Source organism: Cervus canadensis, chromosome 1 (assembly GCF_019320065.1).
Source record: "Cervus canadensis isolate Bull #8, Minnesota chromosome 1, ASM1932006v1, whole genome shotgun sequence".
NCBI lineage: Eukaryota > Metazoa > Chordata > Mammalia > Artiodactyla > Cervidae > Cervus > Cervus canadensis.
The window spans coordinates 88,624,267-88,643,642 of NC_057386.1; positions in this window are offsets into that span (position 1 = coordinate 88,624,267).

The following is a 19,376-nucleotide window of genomic DNA, read 5'->3' on the forward strand; positions in this document are numbered from 1 at the left end:
ATTATTTCCTCAAGATTTCATCATGTTGTACATGTGACAGGATTTCCTTCCTTTTTTAGGTTGAATAATTTTCTGTTTTATGAATATCAGTGTTTATCCATTGATCCATCAACTGACATATGGGTTCTTTCTCCCTCATGGCTCATGTGAACACTGCTGCTATGAACATGAATGTGCATGTGTCTCATCCAGACTCTGCTTTTGATTCTTTTGGGTTGCTGGGTTTTTTTTTAATTGCTTTCAATTAATTTGGATATAGTAATAAGCTGGGTTATAGGATCATATGGTGGTTCTCTTCTTAATTTTTTGAGGAACCTCAATACTGTTTTTATGGCAATTGCACAATTCTAAAATCCCACCAAAAGGTACATGATTTCAGTGTCCTCGTATCCTCACCAACACTTGTTTAAGTTTTTTTTTTTTTTTTTTTTTTTAATTTGTAGTACCATACTGAGTTTCTGTGATGATTGTGATGTTGAGCATCTTTTCATGTTTGGTGGTCATTTGTATATCATCTTGGAGAAATTTCTAGTGAAGTCCTTCATCATTTTTTAATTGTAAATTTGTGTGTGTGTGTGTGTGTGTGTGTGTGTGCAGTTGACTTGTAGGATAGAAACTCTTCTTAAGATACATGATTGGCAAACATTTTCTCACTCTCTTGTCTTCTTGTCTCTCTTATGTCTTGTCCTCTAATTCTCTTGACATTGTCTTTGAAAGATAGAAGTTTTACATTTTAATGTTCTCCAGCTTATCAGTTATTTCTTTCATAGATCATGTCTGTGGTGTATTATAAAGGCATCACTGTACCCAAGGTCATCTAGATTTCCTTCTATGTTACACTTTGGAATTTATGGTTCTGTGTTTTAGTTTTAGTTCTGTGATTCATATTGAGTTCATTATTGTGAAGAGTATGAGGTCTGTGCCTAGATACTTTATTATTTTTTTCTTTGCATGTGCATGTCCAGTTGTTCCAGCTCCATTAATGAAGAGATTATTTTTGGTTCATTGTATTGTCTTTGCTTTTTTGTCAAAGATCAGTTGGCTATATTTATGTGGGTCTATTTCTAGTCTCTCTGTTCTCTTCCACTGACCTATTTGTCTCCTCTTTGACTAATACCACACTCGGTGACTACTATATCTCTAGAGTAAGTCGTAAAGTTGGTTAATGTCAGTCCTCTTAATTTCATTCTTCTTTAATGTCATGTTGGCTATTCTGAGTCTTGTAACCTCTACATAAAACTTAAAAATAAGCTTGTTCATATTCATAAAATAACTTGTTTGAATTTTGATTGTGATTGCATTAATTTATAGACTTTGGATAACTGACACCATGACAATATTGAGTCTTCTAATCTATGAACTGGAATATTTCTTATTTAGTTCTTTGATTTTGTTTGTTACACTATTACAGTTTCTCTTATTTAGATCTTGTACATGAATTTATATAAATATTTTGTACTTTTTGGATGCCAATGTAGATGATATTGTGTTTCTAATTTTCAATTCCACTTGTTCATTGCCAGTATAAAGGAAAGCAATTGAATTTTGTATAAATTTTGTATCCTGCAACCTTGCTATAATTACTTATTAGTCCCAAAGGTTGTTGTTAATGATTCTTTTGGATTTTCCATGTAGATGATAGTGTCATCTGTGAATGAGGACAGTTTTATATGTTCCTTCCCAATATGTATACACTTTACTTCCTTTTAGTTAGGACTTCAAGTACTAAATTGAATAGGAGTAGTGAGAGGGGATATTCTTGCCTTGTATCATACCTAATCTCACTGGGAAGGCTTCAAATTTCTGACCATTAAGTATGATGTTAGCCATAGGTGTTTTGTTTGTTTGTTTTTGTAGTCTTTGTCAAACTTTCTTTTTATTTTTAGTTTACTGAAAATTTTTATCATGATTGGTTATGGTACATTACTGCCTACTATAGTTCAGACTTTATTCAGATATTTCCAGTTTCCTCATTAGTGTTCTTTTGTACTCCAGGAGCCAATCCAATATTCCACAATACATTAAGTTGTAATTCTGGTGACAGTTTCTTCAAGTCTTCATTTTGTATGGGACCTTGACAATTTTGAAGAGACTGTTCAAGTATATTACAGAATGTTCTTTAATGTGAGTTTCTGTGAGGAAACTTCATGGTTAGACCAGGGTCATGGATTTTGTGGAGGGATAGCACTGAAATAATGTACTGTTCTCATTATGATGTACCTACATCATACTGGGAAGTTGATGTAACTAACTGATACGTTACATCTGATCACTTCTTTAAGATCCCGCCCATCAACTTTAACTCTAAAGTTACTGTTTTTCCATTTCTGCATTCTGTTCTTTGAAAGTGATTCACTAAGAATTCCCAGGTCCAGCCTATATATTTGAGGGCCAGCAATAGGGTTTAGACTCAACCTCCTGAGGAGGAGAATTTTAAATGAATGACTAGGCTTCCTTAGTGTCTCAGATGGTGAAGAATCTGCCTGTTATGCAGGAGATCCAGGTTCAATCCCTTGGTCAGGAAGATCCCCTGGAGAAGGGAATGGCAAGCCACTCCAGTATTCTTATCTGGAGAATACCATGGACAGAGGAGCCTGACGGGCTATAGCCCATGGGGTCACAAAGAGTCGGATACAACTAAGCAACTAACACTTACTTACTTAGACTAATAAATAAATATTTAAAAAGTCCATCAGTTTTACTTTCGACTATGACATATTTCTACATTAAAACAAAACAAAACAAAACTCTAGTGTCTTCTATCATTTTTAAGAGTATTATGGAATCCTAAAACCAAAATGTTTTAGAGCCACTTGTCTAACTGTTGAAGTGACTATGGTCTTTTATTCAGATTGCTCTTCAATTATGTGGAAATATGCTACTTCATTGCTATGTAACTCCTTCTTTTAAATGAATCTCTGTATCCCAAACCTCTTTTCCCTCTTCTATATCTCAACTACTATTGTTTCATATGCTTTCCATTTACAGATAGATAAGTAGTTTCAGAATTGCTAATTGACTCACCTCATATGACAGAAAGCCTTAATCTTTCTATTTCTCTACCAGTGTTTTTTTATACTGTCAATGCATGCAATTATTTTTTATAGCTATACTCATTTCAGGGGACTGAAATGCATTCTGTAATGTTTCTGTGAGAAATATACTAAAAGATAACAGCATATTGTTACATAGAATCAATCCATTTAAGGACTATCAAAATGAAAAAACAAGTATGATCTTTAGAAAATGGTCATGTTGAAGCCACACACAAAAAAGGTCAACTGTGATAACAGTGTAGATATTACTGCTATAAAATGCTGTAGTTGATGAAAATATAAAACACTATTATGTCTTAAGTTTAAAATATTTTCTAATATGCAACATTTTAAAAAGGACTATTTCTTTTCAAATATTCTTGAATTTCTTCAAAACTCCTTAAGTCAATATAGTACATTAGTACAGATCTTAAGGAAGTAAGATAAGGATGCCTTATTAGAAATATTAACACCTGTGTTTTTTAAGTGGTGAAATGATGAAGAGTGAGTTTTTGTGTTGTAAACATGTGCTGTGCCTCCCACGTGTGGTTCAAAGGATGACCGGTGCATATTTGACATGAATCAGGATGATCCACTGGGCTTTTTATTAATGAATTCAAGATCCTCCCTTACAACTTATTGAATCTGAATCTCTTTGAGTGTGATGCCATAACTGGAATCTTAAATACTGATGACAGATACTTTTTGTTTATTCTAAAATGCATAGTCACTAAAGTAAAAGAAAACACCTGGTAACCTTTTGCTTCAAGAAGTTGATTTGATTTTTGCACAAGAGTTCACTTCTTGTGTGTTCTCACCAGGAATAGTTCTGCTGTTAGTGGAGCCTGTGTAAGGTAATGAGAGCTGGCGTAGGATGAAACACAAGGATCACTCAGTGCATCAGGGTAAATTCTTGAAAAGTACAAGCCCTCGAAGGCTCTCAGGAATGAAAAAAATTTAGCCAAGATGCTAAGCATGGGGCGGTTCATCCTAAGTACAGAATTCTTGAAGACAGCACTACTCTTGAAGGCCGCAGCCCTCTAAAACTTTTATCTGATTGACAACTCCATAAATATAGAGGGAAAAAAAGTACCTTTTGGAATTTGAGGCATACACCTTAAGGAATCACAGGAAAGCTAAGGAGAACTTATTAATATAGTAGGAATTTCAGAAATGGTTACACAAAAGGTATTTTCTACTATTGTTCAATCCCAATTCCCAAACTCATTGGTATTCAGAATTCTTGCCTGAAATGTAAGATGCAAACTGTAGTTTTACATTGTGGAGCTGAAACACAGTTTAGATTAAATCCAGCTCTTCTAAGTTTCCATTGCAAATTACCAAAAGATTTTAAATTAAATTGTCGATGTGACTCTTTCCTTTTGGTACTTAATGCCCTAGGACCTTCTAGGAACCTGGGATGGAGGGCATGTGTGGAAATGTTCTTTGTAGTAACTTTTCTCTGGATTTAATTTGCACTGCATTCAAAGAGTACACTCTTATTATGTTTTTCCTGGGAGAGCTGAAACTAAATTGTAGCAGTGTGTTTAGAGGGAAACACATTTAAGCTATTTGTATGGAGACAAATCATGATTTTGTGGCCAATTTTAAAAGTGTACTGTTTCAAAATGACATAGGTGTTCTTATTTATATATGGATAACTGAAGAAAAATGTATGCTTTTGAAATATTTTGTCCTGCATTGTTTGTTTCTGATAAAAGTTTGAGTTATTGCTTAAAATGACATTTTAAAGTTCCTCTTCAAGTTGTATAGGATTATGAATTGCATTTACACTAAGTAGTGATGGATTTCTTGGTTTCTTTCATTAGACTTTTTGATTACCAGAATGTATTAGACATTTTTGCCTACATGAAAAAATGAAGCCCTTTTGATTTTAAAATACTATTCAACCTATGTTGACCGCGTACAATATGTTTTAAAAAATGATGGGTAAGATAGAAAGATGAATAAGATAAATTTTCCTGACTTCAAAGAGCTTGTGATTTAGCTGCCTGGTTATGCATGTACTTGAATAAATGTGGGGCACTTAAATCTATTTAGATTGTCCTAAGAAGAACAGAAAAGATACTATGGTTGTTCATAGGATCAGGGACGGCTATCAGGAAATCTGTGATTTTGCCTTCTTTGATGAAATCCTAATGGCGTGAACGCTCTTGATGATCATTTTCTTTTTGATTTTGCAAAGTTCACAGTATAAACAAATGCTTGGGTTAAAATGTTCAACTTCTAGAAAGAAGAAGGGAATGACATTTAACATAGCACATAGGTAGTATACACAGACACGATAGAAACGGTTTGTTTCCAAAGACCCTACCTCCTGCTGCCCACCAAGGTCATATAGAACCAATTCTCTAATTCTCTTCCAATTCTCTAAGAACTTATAGTTTACTTGGCACAGGCAGTAAACCAGTCTTGATTTGGAGTTTTTGATCCAAAACTTTCTGATGTTGCTTCTTCACTGGTTTTGTACTAAATCCTTGGAGAAATTAGGTGATCCAAAAGAACATTAAGGAAACCCTAACATTTTAGCCATCGTGCCTGAAAATTGTCTTTTTTATTCTCCCTAAATCTAGTTATAATTCATTTGCATTAAAGATAAAGCTCATTTATATACTGCAGTTCCAACAGCATAAGGGAGGCATTATTTGAACACAAACTGCAGTTATGCAAAAGAATTTACTTGAGCGTAAGGATAATTAACCAGAATACTATGTAAGTCTTCCATCATCTATAAAGAAAAAGAAAGCTTAGTAAAGAAAGTTGTATGTAATGCATAAATCTGTTATCAATGCAGATGACTCCTAATCCCCTCTGAAGAGAATATGAACAGCTGGAATGTATCCAAGGATTCTTTCATATATCAGTGACAAGAATTCTTATGGAATAGGAGAAGGGAGTTATGGTATTGTTTAGCCAAGACTCCTGTTGGTGCCAAAAGAAAAAAAAAAAAAAAGAATCCCAGGATTCTTCTGGTTAGGAGGGTAAGAATCAATTCCAGAAAGTAAAAATCTGTATAAGAATAGGTTGTGACACAATTTGATTATACTTCCTTCTGTTAGAAGTCCTTCTTGCAGTGTGGTAGTTCATCTTGTTAAGTGATATTTTTATTTTTCCATTCCAAAACTCCCCCATATTTTTCTTCTTTGAGCTCCACCTTGAAATACAGTTGTGGAAACTATTACAAGTTAAGAAAAGTTTACACTTAATGATCAGGAATATTGTCATAAATATTATAAAACATACTAATAAATTCCACAATAATATAGGGAGTAAAAAGATGAGTAGGAGATATTAAGTTAAAAATAAAACACCTGATTTTGATATGTGATTTGGCATCCTAATAGTTATTTCTGGCACATGTATCTACAGACTTATTCAAAGTAATAGATCATTTAAACTTGAAAATGTTTCCTTTTAATATAATTTATATATATTGGATAGAGTTGTTTATTAATAGTCTTTAAAGTACCTGGAAAAGTTTGTCATATTTTTGAGGAAGAACTATATAATCTCTCTTCTTGAAGTGAGATTTAAATATTTCAAATATTCAAAGACTGTATAAACACCTTTTATAACTTTTTCCTTTGTCCTTACATTGGTCTATGAACTATTATAAAGGTTTTAAAGGGTAGTATAGTTCTTGACTCCTCATGAAATTCTTACTTATGAGAGCATTCAGTTCAGTTTTGGACTTCTATTTCAATTCAGATGCAAATTCTGTTGTGATTTTAATTACATACTGAATATACATTTGTTTATCTCAAGCAGGTGTTTCAAGATAATGAATCCTAACTAATGTCTTCAACTAGAGTCTAAGCAATGACCTTTGGTAAATCTCCCAAAGTGTTCAGTTGAGGGGAGGCTGTGTTTTTAATTTGGGGACCTTATGGTTGATTATGTCACAATAATAGAGATATGGATTAAAAAAAGGGGGGAGAATGCCTTTACTCAAACTATCTCCTTTTTACCAAATTCATGAGGAGTAAGAGGTGAAGGGAGAAATTGGGAATGGCAGAAGAGTCATTTGTATGTGCTCGGAAGTGGAAATGTAGAATTAAAGTTGTGAAAAAAATTTTTGAAGTGACACCCTCTTTCATTTTCTCTCAAATTTAAGCACTCTTTGGGAATTATAGATTTCCTGGGTATGGTTAAGAGATAAAGGCTTTAAAAATATTATTAAAAATGCTTTCAAAGGAATATATTTGTGCAGTTTGAGATAAGAACGGTTAAATTTAATCATTCAGCCTCATTTGAGGTCAAAGATACTTGTGTTTATCCATGTTGTATGGCATCTAACTTTGATACATGTATATATTTACCCTGTTTAAATTAAAACATTATAGGTGTTTTTAACTTAGGGCACAACATAAACAGTTTAAAATTCTTGGGGATGAATGACTGCATTTTGCTATAATTAAGGGATATAATGAAAATATAAAGAGTAGATGGCCAGTGCTCTGGTTGATCCATGGCCAGCAAGGTTCTGACTTCATTGACACGTTTCATGGAAAGGGTGTCTAATGAAGGATGGAATTGTAGATAATTCATTCCATGCTATGAGGTTAACCACAAGACTCTAAGAAATCACAAAACTTATTACTCCTGCAGATGTGCTGGAACTGAAAGCAGGGATTGAAATTCTGAAAGCACTAAGGTTTTTTTATGACTTGATTTTATTGTGTAAACTACTTTGGTTAGGTGGTTGATTTAAACAATATAAATAAATAAATAGTGTGTATATATGTACATACACACATTTATATGCACACACACACGTGAATATATTCATGTGTGTGTGTGTACTCAGTTGTGTCCCACTCTTTGTGAATCATTGGACTGTAGCCTACCACGCTCCTCTCTCCACGGGATTTTCCTGGCAAGAATACTGGAGTGGGTTGCCATTTCCTCCTTCTGGGGCTCTTCTTGACCCAGGAATTGAACCTATTCTCCTGCATTACAGGCAGATTCTTGACCACTGAGCCACCCAGTGGCTTTCTCTCTCTCTCTCTCTCACACACACACACATATATATATATTTAAAAATATACATGTACAGGTGTGTATATACACATATGTATATATAAATAAAAATGTTTTTTTATAAAAGACTCGGTTCAGTTCAATCATTCAGTCGTGTCCGACTCTTTGCGACCCCTTGAATTGCAGCACGCCAGGCCTCCCTGTCCATCACCAACTCCCAGAGTTTACCCAAACTCATGCCCATCGAGTCGGTGATGCCATCCAGCCATCTCATCCTCTGTCATCCCCTTCTCCTCCTGCCCTCAATCTCTCCCAGCATCAGGGTTTTTTTCCAATGAGTCAACTCTTTGCATGAGGTGGCCAAAGTTTTGGAGTTTCAGCTTCAGCATCAGTCCTTCCAAAGAACACCCAGGACTGATCTCCTTTAGGACGGACTGGTTGGATCTCCTTGCAGTCCACGGGACTCTCAAGAGTCTTCTCCAACACCACAGTTCAAAAGCATCAATTTTTCAGGGCTCAGCTTTCTTCACAGTCCAACTCTCACATCCATACATGACCATTGGAAAAAGCATAGCCTTGACTAGAGGGACCTTTGTTGGCAAAGTAATGTCTCTGCTTTTTAATATGCTATCTAGGTTGGTCATAACTTTCCTTCCAAGGAGTAAGCGTCTTTTTTTTTTTTTTTTTCATTTATTTTTAAGCGTCTTTTAATTTCATGGCTGCAGTCACCATCTGCAGTGATTTTGAAGCCCCAAAAAATAAAGTCTGACACTGCTTCCACTGTTTCCCCATCTATTTCCCATGAAGTGATGGTACCAGATGCCATGATCTTAGTTTTCTGAATGTTGAGCTTTATGCCATTTTTTCAGTCTCCTCTTTCACTTTCATCAAGAGGCTTTTTAGTTCCTCTTCACTTTCTGCCATAAGGGTGGTGTCATCTGCATATCTGAGGTTGTTGATGTTTCTCCTGGCAATCTTGATTCCAGCTTGTGCTTCTTCCAGCCCAGTGTTTCTCATGATGTACTCTGCTATAAGTTAAATAAGCAGGGAGAGAATATACAGCCTTGACGTACTCCTTTTCCTATTTGGAACCAGTGTGTTGTTCCATGTCCAGTTCTAACTGTTGCTTCCTGACCTGTATACAGGTTTCTCAAGAGGCAGGTCAGGTGGTCTGTTATTCCCATCTCTTTAAGAATCTTCCACAGTTTATTGTGATTCACACAGTCAAAGGCTTTGGCATAGTCACTAAAGCAGAAATATATGTTTTTCTGGAACTCCCTTGGTTTTTCGATGAGCCATCAGATGTTGGCAATTTGATCTCTGGTTCCTCTCTCCTTTTCTAAATCCAGCTTGAATGTCTGGAAGTTCACGGTTCACATATTGCTGAAGCCTGGCTTGGAGAATTTTGAGCATTATTTTACTAGTGTGTGAGATAAGTGCAATTGTGTGGTAGTCTTATAAAAGACTATGTAATATATAAATAAAATGAAGTATTCTCAAAAAAGTAGAGAAAATATATATTGTCAATGCTCCTTTGACAAACACTTCTTTTTATTGGTGTTTCTGCAGTATAATTAAGATCATTTTGAAGTGGTAAATGCCAAAAGTGTAAATATATACTACATTTTGCTGCTTCATGCTATTTTCACAGGCAAGTCTTCCCCAGTGTTATTCCTTCTACTTGTACTCCAGCATTCTGACTCTGGGGTTTCCCAGGTGGTACAGTGGTAAAGAATCTGCCTCCCAGTGAAGTAGGCACAGGAAACATGAGTTAGATTCCTGGGTCAGGGAGATCCCCTGGAGGAGGAAATGGCAACCCACTCCAGTGTTCGTACCTGGGAAATCCCATGGACAGATGAGCCTGGGGAGCTACAGTCTTTGGAAGTGAAAGTGAAAGTTGCTCAGTCGTGTCTGACTCTTTGCGACCCCATGGACTGTATCCATGGAATTCTCCAGGCTTCAGCAATACGTGAACAGAGAACTTCCAGATGTTCAGGCTGGATTTAGAAAAGGCAGAGGAACCAGAGATCAAATTGCCAACATCCGATGGCTCATCGAAAAACCAAGGGAGTTCCAGAAAAACATATATTTCTGCTTTAGTGACTATGCCAAAGCCTTTGACTGTGTGAATCACAATAAACTGTGGAAGATTCTTAAAGAGATGGGAATAACAGACCACCTGACCTGCCTCTTGAGAAACCTGTATACAGGTTATGTTAGAATTAGTCACATGGAAATCAGAAAAAAAAAAAATGGTTCACTTCTCTTCTGTTTTTTAAGTATTAAAATTTTAGCTCCTAAAGGCAACTGAGGAGAAGACAATGGATTCAGGCATAACAAGGAAATATGCATGCATTTTTAAAAAAGCATACAAAGCATTTCTTACAAAGCGTACAAAGAATTTCTTTCCAATATTGAGTTTAGACAGATTCCCTAGGATTCAGGAAGGAGAATGGAATGAGAGGAAAAGCAAGATGCAGAGCATTTACTTCCACTTGCCCTCTTCCCTTCTGTCTCCTCACTCTCCTCTTCCCTCAGTCTCTGCTGCCCCATGCCTTTGGCAATCTCATTTTGGCAGGTCAAGAAGTGACTCAGTGCTCTAGTCCTAAAGAATTCTGTGGTTGGAAATTAAGGTGACTAAACATCAACCTTAACTCATAGCCAGGAACTGGTGGGCATGGTGGTAACCATCATGCCCCCCACGCCAGTATGGTTAGATGATACATGATACCTTGACATTAGTCATCTCTCAAGAAGTTACATGAAAACCTGGGCCATTAGGAGAGGGTTTCCTAAATGAGTGATGTTTAAGTTTTGATGATCTTGTAGAATGTGAGCTCAAGAAATTGGATTGAGTTATGGAAATTTATTCAATAAGTTTTTTTTTTCTTTCCTACGTGTTTGTGGCCTGAAATTGTAGTAATTGAATATCTATGGGATTAGAACAAAGGATACAGATTAAACATTAATCTTCAAAGTCAAATATATTATGCATGTTGAGTAGCTAATGGAAAAAGACTGGCATATTTATGGATTAAATTGGTGATAAGAGCCTGCACAAGAATAAATCTATTCTTTTGTGGATAATTATTTTTCTTATTTTATGTTATGTTTAGGGAGTGGGGGAGGGAAAAACTGGGAGCTATGGATTAGCAAGTGTAAATTGTTTTATATAGGATGGTCCTACTAACATGGCACAGGGAACTGTAGTCAATATCCTGTGATAAACCATAATGAAAAATAATTTAAAACAATAATGCTGATATGTGTATAGCTAAGTAATTTTGCTGTACAGCAGAGATTGGTATAACACTATGAATTGACTGTGCTTCAATAAACAAATTATAAAAAGAAATTTTAAGAAAATGTATTTTAAAAATAATATTCTAATTCCTTCAGAACAAGAAAATACATTAATACCCGTGTATGTTCTATAGGTTATGCTGAAACATTCTTAGCCTCATTTACTTCACCCGTACCTTTTTATAGTTTTGCATTTCAAGTATTATGTATTCAACTGTCATGAATGGTAACCTCAAATGTTTCCTTATTATTCCCTAGCAATCATGATGTATTTCTCTAAACCTTTTCTTTCCTGAATGCCTTTTCCATAACTTTTCCCCTTGACTAAACCTTCTGATTTATTCCTAATTTTACAGAGATAGAAGAGGAAATCAGGTGAGCTCTTCCAGTTTCTTACCATACCAGTGTTTCATCATCTATGACCATGTACTCTGCTTCTTTGCCATATTCAGGTCAATATTTGTATGTTTACACTGAATCTTTTCCTCCGTGTTTATTCAAAGACCACATTCAAGTGATTCTTCCCTCTCTTTCTGCTTTTCTCTCTTGTTACTACAACCAGCCTAAAGCAGACAAACAAACAGAAATTATAATGACTTCTAAGTAAAAAGAAAAAAACAGCATTCTTTGATGCTCTTCCCTTATTTCCCTCTGGCTATTGTCTCATTTCTTCATTCCCATCTAAAGCAAGTTTGACAAAGTGGCAATGTGTATTTGCAGTTAGTAATTACTCACATTCTCTCATGGAGTTTATGGACTTTCTGCTCACCCACCCAGTCCACAGATAATGTTCTTGAAGTCACCAATGCCCAGCATTTGCTGAAGTTTCTGGTCAGTTCTTAATCCTCTCATCCTTTGGCTTCTCTGCAGCATTGAATACAGATAAGATCTTCCTTGTCCTTGAAGGGCTATTTTCACTCGTCTTCCACTTTCCCTTCTACCCTACTCTTTGTTAATCAAACTGCCAGACTAACAAAAACAAAATTTGCATGTAGTACATTACAAAATTGCATTATAGTTGATTTACAGTACTGTGTTAGTTTTGGGTATGAGGAGGTGCATCTTAAATCTTTGGACTAATTGAAGAAATATCATTTTTAGTGGACTTGAATTGAAAATATTTGCAATAAAATAACTTGTTTAAAGGACAATTTAGATATTAAATTTTAGCTTCTATTTGATGAACTTTAAAAAAGGAGACATATTTAATATCCCATTTATTTTCTGATGACTTTTAAAGATACTGGGTTTTAAAAATTTGTGAATTATTCCTTTTGAAAGAATAGCACAAATTCATCCAGTTATTTTAAGTGAAGCTTAAAAAAGAGAATATGTAAAGGTACAACAGAGATGCTGCTGGTAATATAACTAACAATTTAGTATGCAGAAAAAATTATCAATTAATATGCTATACATTTATATCATTTGTGGAAAAGAAAGAAGCTGATAAAAGTAATTAAAACGTAGTCAAACTTTGGGAGGAACTGTTTTTCTTCAAGAATACGTACACCATTTTAAGAAATATTAAAATTGCTTATTGGTGAAACCCTGCATTTTAAAAAAGATTCCTATTTGTTATGATATTCCTTTTTAAAATCAGTATTTATCTGGGCCTTAGTTTTTGTTATTTTTTTGGTAACATCTACCCAAAGAAGCTGCAATAGATTATCTGGCTTTCCCTTCTACTATTATAAAGGAAGAACACTGGAAAAATAAAATATAATTACAATAATAATTATTGTATTGTATTATATGAAATGTATTATATGGGAGCTTTAAGTAACACCAAACATTATCTCAACTTATTTTAAATAATAAGGAGTTTATTATTACATAATAAAATGTCTGGAGTCTCATTTCAAGGAAGACACAAATTTGTTAAAACTCAAAGCTAGTCTTTCTGTGATGGCATCAAAAACTCAGGTTCTTGTCACTCAAATCTTACTATATTAATTCCCTCATGATTATAGTATGATAATGTGCTTAGTCGCGTCAGTCAGTTCCGACTCTTTGCAACCCCATGAACTGTAGTCCGCCAGGCACCTCTGTCTGTGGGGATTCTCCAGGCCAAGAATGCTGGAGTGGGTTGCCATGCACTCTTCCAGGGGATCTTCCCAACCCAGGGATGGCAACCAGGTCTTCTGCATTGCAGGTGGATTCTTTACTGTCTGAGAAACCAGGGAAGCCCAGTCAGACCATAGCAGGTCCAAATAGCCCATCTTAATACTCTTAATGCAGAGTAGAAAAAGGATTAGTTTTTACCTTGTAGCCATGTTTACTGTTAACACAGAATTTCACAGGGATTTTTCCAGTGGAGTATTTTTCAAGTCTCTCTCAAGTCAAGGGGAGTGAGATGATCTTCTTTAACCTAAGGCAGTCATTATTTCCACAAATAAAATGTGAGAAATTTGAAGACCAGAATTAAAGTCAGGATCCAACAGATACGGAGAAGGAGAAGAAACCTATTGGATAGAGAGCCCACAGTATATGCTACTGGTAGGAGTCAACCCATGTGACAAAGAAATTGGCAATGATAGTAATAATAAATGCTCACATATATTACTTTAAAAACAAAGCATTAAAAATTGGAATGTATTTTGTTTTAATGTGACATCAAGTAAGCGTACTTTTAAAATATCAATAACTGTGTTATATTTTACAAAAGATTCCTGTATCCACACAGGTCATCACAAACTGACAAGAATTGGCATAGACACTCAGGGGAAGACACAAATCATCAGAAATCTTTCCTGAATCTTTTCTTTGATTCAACTAACATTTTTGAGAGCCTGGATTCTGCTAGTATGAGGTTGACCATAATGTTTGTTTGAGTTTTTCCATACAGTCTTATGGAAAAACCTGAATGAACTTTTTGGCCAACCACCTGCAATGCAGGAGATCCAGGTTCGATCCCAAGTTGGGAATATCTCCTGGAGAAGGGAATGGCTTTCCACTCCAGTATATTCCAGGGAGAGAGGAGCCTGCTGGGCTATAGTCCATGGGGTCGTAAAGAGCCAGGTATAACTGCGCAACTAACACTTTCACTTTCAGTATAAAAATGATTTAAGTAGCTCCTGCCCTCAGGGAACTAATGAGTATGAAAGATAGATGGTGTGACAACTACAAAAATGATTGCAATACGTGTGTAAATATCTGAAGAAAATGGAGGCACCCAAGTATGCATCTCTCAGTATTTCCTCCCAAAATAATGCTATACATAATAGCATTACAAAAGGTAAAATGACACAAAACTTCACTATCAATCATAGCTTGGAGTCAGAAAATGCCAAAACTTCAATGTAACTATAAATAAAAGAAAACCAAATTCTAGTGAGTGATCTTTTGCCAGACTGGTGGTGGCAGAAACCCAGCAAAGATTGACTGAGAGAGATTAACTGTGATGGAGGGAAAAGAAAGGAACTAGAGATGGGCCTAAACTTCATCTGAAACCATCACCAGAAAGAATCAGATCATCCTCAGCAGGAAAATATTTAGAAGTGTCCTGGTGAATCAAAGATAAGTTTTAGAGAAGACTTAAAAATATACATGATAGGAAGTAATAATTTTTGGGATGCACAGGTTTTGGTGAAGAGAAAAGGCAAAAGGGAAGAAGGAGGCACCCTTTGGAAACTTGGGTTGAAAAGAAGAAGAAGAAAAAGGGAAAACTTAGAATCTTGCAAGACAAAAGAGAATCAATTAATCGGAATATGTATATTATTCTCTACCACTCAAAAAAGAAAGAAACAGTACTAAAATATCTGCACTGATAGATAAGAATGTTCTAAATAGTATCAGAATTATGAGGTACATTAAAAATCTCTATCACTCAAAACTATTGATAGTAAAAAAGAAAAAAATCAATTGAGTCAAAACAAAACTAGAATAATAAGTATGTAAAGCAAAAGAAAGCATAAAACAGAAACAGTATAGATAGATAAAAGCTAAAATTAATGAGATAGAGAATAGAAAATCAATAGGTCTATTTATTAAATCAAAATCTTGTTTTTTTGAGACAAATAACAGATAGTTACTTATATAAACAAAAATAAATACAAGAAAGGTAAACCAAAATTAATGAGCTTAGTTGGTTATGAAAAGTAAATCAAGACATGTAGGAAGAATAGGAAGAAGGAACTAAATATAGTATAGAAAGAGTAATGAAGGGATGACGCTCAGCATATTTCTTTGCTTAGTTTGGCTTTTAGTATGTTGGTGATATTTAACATATGTAAAATGTAAATAAATAATTAAAATTAACCAGGACATGGGGAGAATCCAGAGTAGAATAAAATTAGTAATAAGCATAACTGTGTTACATAAAATTAACATAAATGTACTGAGGTAATCCCTCAGAAATTAACCAATTAATTTTGGAAAAGCACATTTGACTTGATATTGCAAAGCCACAGACTAAAATGAGTGGATACAAGTATAGTAATTTTTTTTTTTTTGCAAAGTTATGGGTTAGCAGTTTTGAAGCTACTTTGCAAACATTGTGGATATGAAAACTAAAGGTTTCTCACTTTCAGAGAAAAGTGTTACAAATGTGGAAAGAAGTAATACTCAACTGAACTCTCTTGTGTTGGATCAGAATTAGATATATACAGACATATGTGTATACATATATACATTATTGTTTGTTAGCTTTGCTCACTGAGAAGCAATAAAACCTAGGAGCAATGAGCTCAGCTGTCTTCCACAGCTTGATTTCTTAATACCATTTTCTAACCAAAGACATGAGACTAATTTGCAGAAGTGATCCATGTCTGGGTCAAGGAAAGTTTGAACTAAGCCTGCATGTTGAAAGGACACAGGAACCAACTTGAAGGAGCTCCCATTGACCAAATATGTTATAATCAGAGCCACAAAATAAATAATTATAATTTTGAATGTTATTCATAAAAGCAAACAAAAATATGTGCATTCCTTAAGTTATAGGTATTGAACAAATAAATTAAAATTTATTTGTAAATAAAATTCCACAAATAAATTGTAAAAATAAAATTTTACAAATAAAATTTATTTGTAAATAAAATAAAAATAAAATTATTTGTAAGTAAAATTCCAAGTAATAAATGGAGAAGGAAAGATGGAAATTAAAATCACTATATGGCAAGCCACTTTGGCCACCTGATGCAAAGAGCTGACTCATTAGAAAAGACCCTAATGCTGGGAAAGATTGAAGGTAGGCGGAGAAGGGGGCAACAGGGGACAAGATGCTTGGATGGCATCACTGACTCAATGGATATGAGTTTGAGCAAGCTCCGGAAGGTGGTGACGGACAGGGAAGCCTGTCCATGGGGTCACAAAGAGTTGGACGTGACTGAGCAACTGAAAAACAACAAATATGGTAAGCATCACAGTAGTGATTGCTGCATCAATGAATGTGCTACAGTTGGAAAAAAATACGGGGTGTAGGATTATTGAATAATCTCAAACTAGATGTCTAAAAGATTATGAATTATGCAGGAAAATTTTAATTTACTTTTTGGAAAAAAACTGGTAGACATCATCTCAGTCAACTAGTAAGAGACTCACTGCCATCACCTGTCTCCTGATTTGATGCACTGAGAGGAGGACAGCATCCCTTATGTGGAATTCTTATTAAAATGTAAAACCTGAATTTAATCAGGGGGCAACATACTTGCAGTGAGGGCTAGGCCATAAAATAACTGGCCAAAAGTGTCAAGGCCTTGAAACCTAAGCAGGAAAAGAAATACTGTAACTGATTATCGAAAACTAAGGAGACTTGACATCTAAATGCAATGTGAGATCCTCAGTCAGATCTTGGGTCATAAATTTTCTTTAATGGGAGAAGTGATTTCTATACATTGTTTAATATTATAGTATCTATCACTGTTATTTTGCTGATACTTACCTATGATATATAATATATTAGCTTTTAAAGAAGTTTAGTGAAGAGTAAATGGGAATACTTTGTACTACTTTTACAATCTTTTATAAATCTGAAGTTGTTTCAGGAAAGAAATCTAAAAAAGAATCTGAAAGTTAAAAGAATCATACATGGCATTATGTGTAATGATAACAGAATGTATAAAGTCAAAACTGGAGCATATGCATATGAGAATAATTTGGTCAAGAGGTTGTCAGAGAGAGTCATTAAGGAGGATAGAATTTAATTGGTTTTGTAAAAAATTTAAAAATTCTCTAGAGGAGCAGAGATCTTAAGAAGCTAATTTGAATATTCTAGTAGGGAGGTATAGAAAACAGCCTCCCCTAGTGGCTCAGTGGTGAAGAATCCTCCTGCAATGCAGGAGACCCAGGTTTGATCCCATGGTCAGGAAGATCCCCTGGGAAGGGAATAGCAACCCACTCCAGTATGCTTGCCTGGAGAAGTCCATGGACAGAGAAGCCTGGCAGGCTACAGTTCATGGAGGTCATATAAGAGTTGGACACAACTGAGTGACTAACATATAGAAAATAGCCCTTTTCCATCTTATCTGACTTTATCTCATATCACCCCTCATTGACATAAATTCCAAGAAATGCACTTTATTGTATGTTAATGCAAGCAGTGAGTAGCCAAGAGGGTATTTTTAGTAAGGAATGGATGTGTGAAGATTAACTTTCATAGACATTGAGTCCAATCATTTGCTCCAAAACATTGAAAAGGCACAAGCATAGTAGGGTTACCTTATAACCAAACTTTCAACCCATTTCAGGGCCTCGGGCACATCTGGGTTTATTTGGTGAACTGAGAAGACAATGACAAAGCCTTTGACTGTGTGGATCACAATAAACTGTGGAAAATTCTAAAAGAGATGGGAATACCAGACCACCTGACCTGCCTCTTGAGAAACCTGTATGCAGGTCAGGAAGCAACAGTTAGAACTGGACATGGAACAACAGACTGGTTCCAAATAGGAAAAGGAGTATGCCAAGGCTGGATATTGTCACTCTGCTTATTTAACGTATGTGTAGAGTACATCATGAGAAATGCTGGGCTGGATGAAGCACAAGCTGGAATCAAGATTGCCAGGAGAAATATCAATAACCTCAGATATGCAGATGACAACATCCTTATGGCAGAAAGTGAAGAAGAACTAAAGAGTTTCTTGATGAAAGTGAAAGAGGAGAGTGAAAAAGTTGGCTTAAAGCTCAACATTAGAAAACTAAGGTCATGACATCTGGTCCCATCACTTCATGGCAAGTAGATGGGGAAACAGTGGAAACAGTATCACACTTTATTTTTTGGGGCTCCAAAATTATTGCAGATGGTGACTGCAGCCATGAAATTAAAAGACGCTTACTCCTTGGAAGGATAGTCATGACCTAGACAGCATATTAAAAATCAGAGACATTACTTTGCCAACAAAGGTTCGTCTAGTCAAGGCTATGGTCTTTCCAGCAGTCATGTATGGATGTGAGAATTGGACTAAAAAGAAAGCTGACCGCCAAAGAATTGATGCTTTTGAACTGTGGTGTTGAAGAAGACTCTTGAGAGTCCCTTGTACTGCAAGGAGATCCAACCAGTCCAGTCTAAAGATTAGTCTTGGGTGTTCACTGGAAGGACCTATGTTGAAGCTGAAACTCCAATATTTTGGCCACCTGATGTGAAGAGCTGACTCATTTGAAAAGATCCTGATGTTGGGAAAGATTGAAGGAAGGAAAAAAGGGGATGACAGAGGATGAGATGGTTAGATGACATCACTGAGTCAATGGACATCAATTTGGGTAAACTCTGGGAGTTGGTGATGGACAGGGAGCCCTGGCGTGCTATGGTTCATGGGGTTGCAAATAGTCGGACATGACTGAGTGACTGAACTGAACTGAACTGAGAAGACAAGCCCCAAACAAAGTTATTTCTACCAGGTGGAGGAGCCTCTTGAAAAAGAATTCATGCTTTGGCCATATCTGGCAACTGACAAAGTGGTAGGAAGCTAGTCTTGAAAAATCGCTCAGCAAAACAACAGTAACATTGACTATGATGATGATGACAAACTAACTGTATCAGAATAATGTGTCAGGTACAATGGATTTAAGCTGAAAAGAGAGACTTAACATGCTGAATGGGAA